At 50.0% G+C, this 10,525-nt stretch overlaps 2 non-coding genes across 2 annotated transcripts; both read right to left on the bottom strand.

Annotated features, from left to right (window-relative positions):
* Window positions 1–1,211: 1,211 nt before the first annotated feature.
* Window positions 1,212–1,283, bottom strand: TRNAG-UCC (transfer RNA glycine (anticodon UCC)). Its single transcript has one exon. It is a non-coding gene; the product is annotated as a tRNA-Gly (tRNA).
* Window positions 1,284–8,751: 7,468 nt separating this feature from the next.
* Window positions 8,752–8,823, bottom strand: TRNAG-UCC (transfer RNA glycine (anticodon UCC)). The gene has a single exon. It is a non-coding gene; the product is annotated as a tRNA-Gly (tRNA).
* Window positions 8,824–10,525: the final 1,702 nt, after the last annotated feature.

The following is a 10,525-nucleotide window of genomic DNA, read 5'->3' as shown; positions in this document are numbered from 1 at the left end:
TATGCTCACCACTATACCACCAACGCCTGCCTGTCTGGGCTATCTGATGGAGCGGCCCTTAGAAATAAGAATAAGTCATTGGCTGGGAATGAAAAAAGCTTGCGTTTGACGCAGAAGCAGTTCGCATCATGAGGTCTTGCCGGTCAGCCCAACATTTCCCCGGGACCCCTTAAAAAAGGAGCTTGGTTTTAAGTTTGGTTTGATTGAACAGTACATTTTGTTGGCTGGGCTGGGACCCTCTCCTATTTAGCGCAAGAGTGGAACGAGGCAGCAAGTTCAAGGAATGACATTGCATCCAGGCACTTACAGCTCTTTGTGCCCTAATGCCATGACACAAAAACATAATTTGAAAAAAGTTAGCAGAGGATGGTTTCGATCCATCGACCTCTGGGTTATGGGCCCAGCACGCTTCCGCTGCGCCACTCTGCTGGTTGGAGAACAAGAGCTTTTCTGGGCTTTTACAGCCTACAAACCGACAACCCTAGACCCAGTTTCGAGTGAAGCGGGCAGTAGGCCTTACAAAGCCAAACAACCTGCAACCACGCACTCCCATCCCATGGCCTTTTGCAGACAGGCCTCATTTCTCTAGCTCACACCCTAACTGCCAACACCCCTTCCCCTTCTCTCTCTGTCTCTCTCTCTCTGTCTCTCTCTCTCATTCTCTCTCTCTCGCAAATAGATACTTTACTTCCCAGGTGCAACAAAACAAGCCTTCTCGAGCTGGCAGATATGGGAAGGAAGGAAGGAAGGGCCAGTTTGGAAACTCAACTCAATTACCATAAATCCCCTGCTAAGGGTTATGGGAGGGAGGAATGAAGGAACTTTGCTTCAGGGAAAGGGCTGCTGCTGCTTCAGCATGTGAGGAGCGCAGCCACACGTTTCACCTTCTTCAGTATGTTGGTTTACAGGATGAGAGAGATCCTGAAACCTCACTCTAATAGGCTGAGGTGCTGTGCTCGGTGGCCTGCTGGGACCAAGGCCCGTCAGGGCAAGGCGAATAGGCCTTTGTCAGGCCTTCGTCAGGGCTTTGTCGGGGAGGGGCCAGGAGCCCTGCTCGCTTCAATCCCCTCACCGATAGACAGTTGCAGAAACTAGGATGCAAGAACCTTTCCTGGATGGGGTTTTGATTTTCACGAAAAGTGTGTCAGCTTTGCTTTCAGCATGAGTCTGATTTCCAAAAAATGCATTTTGAACAATTTAAAGATTTGATCTGCGTTGGCCGGGAATCGAACCCGGGTCAACTGCTTGGAAGGCAGCTATGCTCACCACTATACCACCAACGCCTGCCTGTCTGGGCTATCTGATGGAGCGGCCCTTAGAAATAAGAATAAGTCATTGGCTGGGAATGAAAAAAGCTTGCGTTTGACGCAGAAGCAGTTCGCATCATGAGGTCTTGCCGGTCAGCCCAACATTTCCCCGGGACCCCTTAAAAAAGGAGCTTGGTTTTAAGTTTGGTTTGATTGAACAGTACATTTTGTTGGCTGGGCTGGGACCCTCTCCTATTTAGCGCAAGAGTGGAACGAGGCAGCAAGTTCAAGGAATGACATTGCATCCAGGCACTTACAGCTCTTTGTGCCCTAATGCCATGACACAAAAACATAATTTGAAAAAAGTTAGCAGAGGATGGTTTCGATCCATCGACCTCTGGGTTATGGGCCCAGCACGCTTCCGCTGCGCCACTCTGCTGGTTGGAGAACAAGAGCTTTTCTGGGCTTTTACAGCCTACAAACCGACAACCCTAGACCCAGTTTCGAGTGAAGCGGGCAGTAGGCCTTACAAAGCCAAACAACCTGCAACCACGCACTCCCATCCCATGGCCTTTTGCAGACAGGCCTCATTTCTCTAGCTCACACCCTAACTGCCAACACCCCTTCCCCTTCTCTCTCTGTCTCTCTCTCTCTGTCTCTCTCTCTCATTCTCTCTCTCTCGCAAATAGATACTTTACTTCCCAGGTGCAACAAAACAAGCCTTCTCGAGCTGGCAGATATGGGAAGGAAGGAAGGAAGGGCCAGTTTGGAAACTCAACTCAATTACCATAAATCCCCTGCTAAGGGTTATGGGAGGGAGGAATGAAGGAACTTTGCTTCAGGGAAAGGGCTGCTGCTGCTTCAGCATGTGAGGAGCGCAGCCACACGTTTCACCTTCTTCAGTATGTTGGTTTACAGGATGAGAGAGATCCTGAAACCTCACTCTAATAGGCTGAGGTGCTGTGCTCGGTGGCCTGCTGGGACCAAGGCCCGTCAGGGCAAGGCGAATAGGCCTTTGTCAGGCCTTCGTCAGGGCTTTGTCGGGGAGGGGCCAGGAGCCCTGCTCGCTTCAATCCCCTCACCGATAGACAGTTGCAGAAACTAGGATGCAAGAACCTTTCCTGGATGGGGTTTTGATTTTCACGAAAAGTGTGTCAGCTTTGCTTTCAGCATGAGTCTGATTTCCAAAAAATGCATTTTGAACAATTTAAAGATTTGATCTGCGTTGGCCGGGAATAGAACCCGGGTCAACTGCTTGGAAGGCAGCTATGCTCACCACTATACCACCAACGCCTGCCTGTCTGGGCTATCTGATGGAGCGGCCCTTAGAAATAAGAATAAGTCATTGGCTGGGAATGAAAAAAGCTTGCGTTTGACGCAGAAGCAGTTCGCATCATGAGGTCTTGCCGGTCAGCCCAACATTTCCCCGGGACCCCTTAAAAAAGGAGCTTGGTTTTAAGTTTGGTTTGATTGAACAGTACATTTTGTTGGCTGGGCTGGGACCCTCTCCTATTTAGCGCAAGAGTGGAACGAGGCAGCAAGTTCAAGGAATGACATTGCATCCAGGCACTTACAGCTCTTTGTGCCCTAATGCCATGACACAAAAACATAATTTGAAAAAAGTTAGCAGAGGATGGTTTCGATCCATCGACCTCTGGGTTATGGGCCCAGCACGCTTCCGCTGCGCCACTCTGCTGGTTGGAGAACAAGAGCTTTTCTGGGCTTTTACAGCCTACAAACCGACAACCCTAGACCCAGTTTCGAGTGAAGCGGGCAGTAGGCCTTACAAAGCCAAACAACCTGCAACCACGCACTCCCATCCCATGGCCTTTTGCAGACAGGCCTCATTTCTCTAGCTCACACCCTAACTGCCAACACCCCTTCCCCTTCTCTCTCTGTCTCTCTCTCTCTGTCTCTCTCTCTCATTCTCTCTCTCTCGCAAATAGATACTTTACTTCCCAGGTGCAACAAAACAAGCCTTCTCGAGCTGGCAGATATGGGAAGGAAGGAAGGAAGGGCCAGTTTGGAAACTCAACTCAATTACCATAAATCCCCTGCTAAGGGTTATGGGAGGGAGGAATGAAGGAACTTTGCTTCAGGGAAAGGGCTGCTGCTGCTTCAGCATGTGAGGAGCGCAGCCACACGTTTCACCTTCTTCAGTATGTTGGTTTACAGGATGAGAGAGATCCTGAAACCTCACTCTAATAGGCTGAGGTGCTGTGCTCGGTGGCCTGCTGGGACCAAGGCCCGTCAGGGCAAGGCGAATAGGCCTTTGTCAGGCCTTCGTCAGGGCTTTGTCGGGGAGGGGCCAGGAGCCCTGCTCGCTTCAATCCCCTCACCGATAGACAGTTGCAGAAACTAGGATGCAAGAACCTTTCCTGGATGGGGTTTTGATTTTCACGAAAAGTGTGTCAGCTTTGCTTTCAGCATGAGTCTGATTTCCAAAAAATGCATTTTGAACAATTTAAAGATTTGATCTGCGTTGGCCGGGAATAGAACCCGGGTCAACTGCTTGGAAGGCAGCTATGCTCACCACTATACCACCAACGCCTGCCTGTCTGGGCTATCTGATGGAGCGGCCCTTAGAAATAAGAATAAGTCATTGGCTGGGAATGAAAAAAGCTTGCGTTTGACGCAGAAGCAGTTCGCATCATGAGGTCTTGCCGGTCAGCCCAACATTTCCCCGGGACCCCTTAAAAAAGGAGCTTGGTTTTAAGTTTGGTTTGATTGAACAGTACATTTTGTTGGCTGGGCTGGGACCCTCTCCTATTTAGCGCAAGAGTGGAACGAGGCAGCAAGTTCAAGGAATGACATTGCATCCAGGCACTTACAGCTCTTTGTGCCCTAATGCCATGACACAAAAACATAATTTGAAAAAAGTTAGCAGAGGATGGTTTCGATCCATCGACCTCTGGGTTATGGGCCCAGCACGCTTCCGCTGCGCCACTCTGCTGGTTGGAGAACAAGAGCTTTTCTGGGCTTTTACAGCCTACAAACCGACAACCCTAGACCCAGTTTCGAGTGAAGCGGGCAGTAGGCCTTACAAAGCCAAACAACCTGCAACCACGCACTCCCATCCCATGGCCTTTTGCAGACAGGCCTCATTTCTCTAGCTCACACCCTAACTGCCAACACCCCTTCCCCTTCTCTCTCTGTCTCTCTCTCTCTGTCTCTCTCTCTCATTCTCTCTCTCTCGCAAATAGATACTTTACTTCCCAGGTGCAACAAAACAAGCCTTCTCGAGCTGGCAGATATGGGAAGGAAGGAAGGAAGGGCCAGTTTGGAAACTCAACTCAATTACCATAAATCCCCTGCTAAGGGTTATGGGAGGGAGGAATGAAGGAACTTTGCTTCAGGGAAAGGGCTGCTGCTGCTTCAGCATGTGAGGAGCGCAGCCACACGTTTCACCTTCTTCAGTATGTTGGTTTACAGGATGAGAGAGATCCTGAAACCTCACTCTAATAGGCTGAGGTGCTGTGCTCGGTGGCCTGCTGGGACCAAGGCCCGTCAGGGCAAGGCGAATAGGCCTTTGTCAGGCCTTCGTCAGGGCTTTGTCGGGGAGGGGCCAGGAGCCCTGCTCGCTTCAATCCCCTCACCGATAGACAGTTGCAGAAACTAGGATGCAAGAACCTTTCCTGGATGGGGTTTTGATTTTCACGAAAAGTGTGTCAGCTTTGCTTTCAGCATGAGTCTGATTTCCAAAAAATACATTTTGAACAATTTAAAGATTTGATCTGCGTTGGCCGGGAATAGAACCCGGGTCAACTGCTTGGAAGGCAGCTATGCTCACCACTATACCACCAACGCCTGCCTGTCTGGGCTATCTGATGGAGTGGCCCTTAGAAATAAGAATAAGTCATTGGCTGGGAATGAAAAAAGCTTGCGTTTGACGCAGAAGCAGTTCGCATCATGAGGTCTTGCCGGTCAGCCCAACATTTCCCCGGGACCCCTTAAAAAAGGAGCTTGGTTTTAAGTTTGGTTTGATTGAACAGTACATTTTGTTGGCTGGGCTGGGACCCTCTCCTATTTAGCGCAAGAGTGGAACGAGGCAGCAAGTTCAAGGAATGACATTGCATCCAGGCACTTACAGCTCTTTCTGCCCTAATGCCATGACACAAAAACATAATTTGAAAAAAGTTAGCAGAGGATGGTTTCGATCCATCGACCTCTGGGTTATGGGCCCAGCACGCTTCCGCTGCGCCACTCTGCTGGTCGGAGAACAAGAGCTTTTCTGGGCTTTTACAGCCTACAAACCGACAACCCTAGACCCAGTTTCGAGTGAAGCGGGCAGTAGGCCTTACAAAGCCAAACAACCTGCAACCACGCACTCCCATCCCATGGCCTTTTGCAGACAGGCCTCATTTCTCTAGCTCACACCCTAACTGCCAACACCCCTTCCCCTTCTCTCTCTGTCTCTCTCTCTCTGTCTCTCTCTCTCATTCTCTCTCTCTCGCAAATAGATACTTTACTTCCCAGGTGCAACAAAACAAGCCTTCTCGAGCTGGCAGATATGGGAAGGAAGGAAGGAAGGGCCAGTTTGGAAACTCAACTCAATTACCATAAATCCCCTGCTAAGGGTTATGGGAGGGAGGAATGAAGGAACTTTGCTTCAGGGAAAGGGCTGCTGCTGCTTCAGCATGTGAGGAGCGCAGCCACACGTTTCACCTTCTTCAGTATGTTGGTTTACAGGATGAGAGAGATCCTGAAACCTCACTCTAATAGGCTGAGGTGCTGTGCTCGGTGGCCTGCTGGGACCAAGGCCCGTCAGGGCAAGGCGAATAGGCCTTTGTCAGGCCTTCGTCAGGGCTTTGTCGGGGAGGGGCCAGGAGCCCTGCTCGCTTCAATCCCCTCACCGATAGACAGTTGCAGAAACTAGGATGCAAGAACCTTTCCTGGATGGGGTTTTGATTTTCACGAAAAGTGTGTCAGCTTTGCTTTCAGCATGAGTCTGATTTCCAAAAAATGCATTTTGAACAATTTAAAGATTTGATCTGCGTTGGCCGGGAATAGAACCCGGGTCAACTGCTTGGAAGGCAGCTATGCTCACCACTATACCACCAACGCCTGCCTGTCTGGGCTATCTGATGGAGCGGCCCTTAGAAATAAGAATAAGTCATTGGCTGGGAATGAAAAAAGCTTGCGTTTGACGCAGAAGCAGTTCGCATCATGAGGTCTTGCCGGTCAGCCCAACATTTCCCCGGGACCCCTTAAAAAAGGAGCTTGGTTTTAAGTTTGGTTTGATTGAACAGTACATTTTGTTGGCTGGGCTGGGACCCTCTCCTATTTAGCGCAAGAGTGGAACGAGGCAGCAAGTTCAAGGAATGACATTGCATCCAGGCACTTACAGCTCTTTGTGCCCTAATGCCATGACACAAAAACATAATTTGAAAAAAGTTAGCAGAGGATGGTTTCGATCCATCGACCTCTGGGTTATGGGCCCAGCACGCTTCCGCTGCGCCACTCTGCTGGTTGGAGAACAAGAGCTTTTCTGGGCTTTTACAGCCTACAAACCGACAACCCTAGACCCAGTTTCGAGTGAAGCGGGCAGTAGGCCTTACAAAGCCAAACAACCTGCAACCACGCACTCCCATCCCATGGCCTTTTGCAGACAGGCCTCATTTCTCTAGCTCACACCCTAACTGCCAACACCCCTTCCCCTTCTCTCTCTGTCTCTCTCTCTCTGTCTCTCTCTCTCATTCTCTCTCTCTCGCAAATAGATACTTTACTTCCCAGGTGCAACAAAACAAGCCTTCTCGAGCTGGCAGATATGGGAAGGAAGGAAGGAAGGGCCAGTTTGGAAACTCAACTCAATTACCATAAATCCCCTGCTAAGGGTTATGGGAGGGAGGAATGAAGGAACTTTGCTTCAGGGAAAGGGCTGCTGCTGCTTCAGCATGTGAGGAGCGCAGCCACACGTTTCACCTTCTTCAGTATGTTGGTTTACAGGATGAGAGAGATCCTGAAACCTCACTCTAATAGGCTGAGGTGCTGTGCTCGGTGGCCTGCTGGGACCAAGGCCCGTCAGGGCAAGGCGAATAGGCCTTTGTCAGGCCTTCGTCAGGGCTTTGTCGGGGAGGGGCCAGGAGCCCTGCTCGCTTCAATCCCCTCACCGATAGACAGTTGCAGAAACTAGGATGCAAGAACCTTTCCTGGATGGGGTTTTGATTTTCACGAAAAGTGTGTCAGCTTTGCTTTCAGCATGAGTCTGATTTCCAAAAAATGCATTTTGAACAATTTAAAGATTTGATCTGCGTGCCGGGAATCGAACCCGGGTCAACTGCTTGGAAGGCAGCTATGCTCACCACTATACCACCAACGCCTGCCTGTCTGGGCTATTTGATGGAGCGGCCCTTAGAAATAAGAATAAGTCATTGGCTGGGAATGAAAAAAGCTTGCGTTTGACGCAGAAGCAGTTCGCATCATGAGGTCTTGCCGGTCAGCCCAACATTTCCCCGGGACCCCTTAAAAAAGGAGCTTGGTTTTAAGTTTGGTTTGATTGAACAGTACATTTTGTTGGCTGGGCTGGGACCCTCTCCTATTTAGCGCAAGAGTGGAACGAGGCAGCAAGTTCAAGGAATGACATTGCATCCAGGCACTTACAGCTCTTTGTGCCCTAATGCCATGACACAAAAACATAATTTGAAAAAAGTTAGCAGAGGATGGTTTCGATCCATCGACCTCTGGGTTATGGGCCCAGCACGCTTCCGCTGCGCCACTCTGCTGGTTGGAGAACAAGAGCTTTTCTGGGCTTTTACAGCCTACAAACCGACAACCCTAGACCCAGTTTCGAGTGAAGCGGGCAGTAGGCCTTACAAAGCCAAACAACCTGCAACCACGCACTCCCATCCCATGGCCTTTTGCAGACAGGCCTCATTTCTCTAGCTCACACCCTAACTGCCAACACCCCTTCCCCTTCTCTCTCTGTCTCTCTCTCTCTGACTCTCTCTCTCATTCTCTCTCTCTCGCAAATAGATACTTTACTTCCCAGGTGCAACAAAACAAGCCTTCTCGAGCTGGCAGATATGGGAAGGAAGGAAGGAAGGGCCAGTTTGGAAACTCAACTCAATTACCATAAATCCCCTGCTAAGGGTTATGGGAGGGAGGAATGAAGGAACTTTGCTTCAGGGAAAGGGCTGCTGCTGCTTCAGCATGTGAGGAGCGCAGCCACACGTTTCACCTTCTTCAGTATGTTGGTTTACAGGATGAGAGAGATCCTGAAACCTCACTCTAATAGGCTGAGGTGCTGTGCTCGGTGGCCTGCTGGGACCAAGGCCCGTCAGGGCAAGGCGAATAGGCCTTTGTCAGGCCTTCGTCAGGGCTTTGTCGGGGAGGGGCCAGGAGCCCTGCTCGCTTCAATCCCCTCACCGATAGACAGTTGCAGAAACTAGGATGCAAGAACCTTTCCTGGATGGGGTTTTGATTTTCACGAAAAGTGTGTCAGCTTTGCTTTCAGCATGAGTCTGATTTCCAAAAAATGCATTTTGAACAATTTAAAGATTTGATCTGCGTTGGCCGGGAATCGAACCCGGGTCAACTGCTTGGAAGGCAGCTATGCTCACCACTATACCACCAACGCCTGCCTGTCTGGGCTATCTGATGGAGCGGCCCTTAGAAATAAGAATAAGTCATTGGCTGGGAATGAAAAAAGCTTGCGTTTGACGCAGAAGCAGTTCGCATCATGAGGTCTTGCCGGTCAGCCCAACATTTCCCCGGGACCCCTTAAAAAAGGAGCTTGGTTTTAAGTTTGGTTTGATTGAACAGTACATTTTGTTGGCTGGGCTGGGACCCTCTCCTATTTAGCGCAAGAGTGGAACGAGGCAGCAAGTTCAAGGAATGACATTGCATCCAGGCACTTACAGCTCTTTGTGCCCTAATGCCATGACACAAAAACATAATTTGAAAAAAGTTAGCAGAGGATGGTTTCGATCCATCGACCTCTGGGTTATGGGCCCAGCACGCTTCCGCTGCGCCACTCTGCTGGTTGGAGAACAAGAGCTTTTCTGGGCTTTTACAGCCTACAAACCGACAACCCTAGACCCAGTTTCGAGTGAAGCGGGCAGTAGGCCTTACAAAGCCAAACAACCTGCAACCACGCACTCCCATCCCATGGCCTTTTGCAGAGAGGCCTCATTTCTCTAGCTCACACCCTAACTGCCAACACCCCTTCCCCTTCTCTCTCTGTCTCTCTCTCTCTGTCTCTCTCTCTCATTCTCTCTCTCTCGCAAATAGATACTTTACTTCCCAGGTGCAACAAAACAAGCCTTCTCGAGCTGGCAGATATGGGAAGGAAGGAAGGAATGGCCAGTTTGGAAACTCAACTCAATTACCATAAATCCCCTGCTAAGGGTTATGGGAGGGAGGAATGAAGGAACTTTGCTTCAGGGAAAGGGGTGCTGCTGCTTCAGCATGTGAGGAGCGCAGCCACACGTTTCACCTTCTTCAGTATGTTGGTTTACAGGATGAGAGAGATCCTGAAACCTCACTCTAATAGGCTGAGGTGCTGTGCTCGGTGGCCTGCTGGGACCAAGGCCCGTCAGGGCAAGGCGAATAGGCCTTTGTCAGGCCTTCGTCAGGGCTTTGTCGGGGAGGGGCCAGGAGCCCTGCTCGCTTCAATCCCCTCACCGATAGACAGTTGCAGAAACTAGGATGCAAGAACCTTTCCTGGATGGGGTTTTGATTTTCACGAAAAGTGTGTCAGCTTTGCTTTCAGCATGAGTCTGATTTCCAAAAAATGCATTTTGAACAATTTAAAGATTTGATCTGCGTTCGCCGGGAATCAAACCCGGGTCAACTGCTTGGAAGGCAGCTATGCTCACCACTATACCACCAACGCCTGCCTGTCTGGGCTATCTGATGGAGCGGCCCTTAGAAATAAGAATAAGTCATTGGCTGGGAATGAAAAAAGCTTGCGTTTGACGCAGAAGCAGTTCGCATCATGAGGTCTTGCCGGTCAGCCCAACATTTCCCCGGGACCCCTTAAAAAAGGAGCTTGGTTTTAAGTTTGGTTTGATTGAACAGTACATTTTGTTGGCTGGGCTGGGACCCTCTCCTCTTTAGCGCAAGAGTGGAACGAGGCAGCAAGTTCAAGGAATGACATTGCATCCAGGCACTTACAGCTCTTTGTGCCCTAATGCCATGACACAAAAACATAATTTGAAAAAAGTTAGCAGAGGATGGTTTCGATCCATCGACCTCTGGGTTATGGGCCCAGCACGCTTCCGCTGCGCCACTCTGCTGGTTGGAGAACAAGAGCTTTTCTGGGCTTTTACAGCCTACAA

This window comes from Ambystoma mexicanum, chromosome 6q, assembly GCF_040938575.1.
Source record: "Ambystoma mexicanum isolate Mex_15411 chromosome 6q, UKY_AmexF1_1, whole genome shotgun sequence".
Taxonomy (NCBI): domain Eukaryota; kingdom Metazoa; phylum Chordata; class Amphibia; order Caudata; family Ambystomatidae; genus Ambystoma; species Ambystoma mexicanum.
Note: the sequence above shows the minus strand (reverse complement) of the source record. Positions and strands in the feature narration are given on the sequence as shown.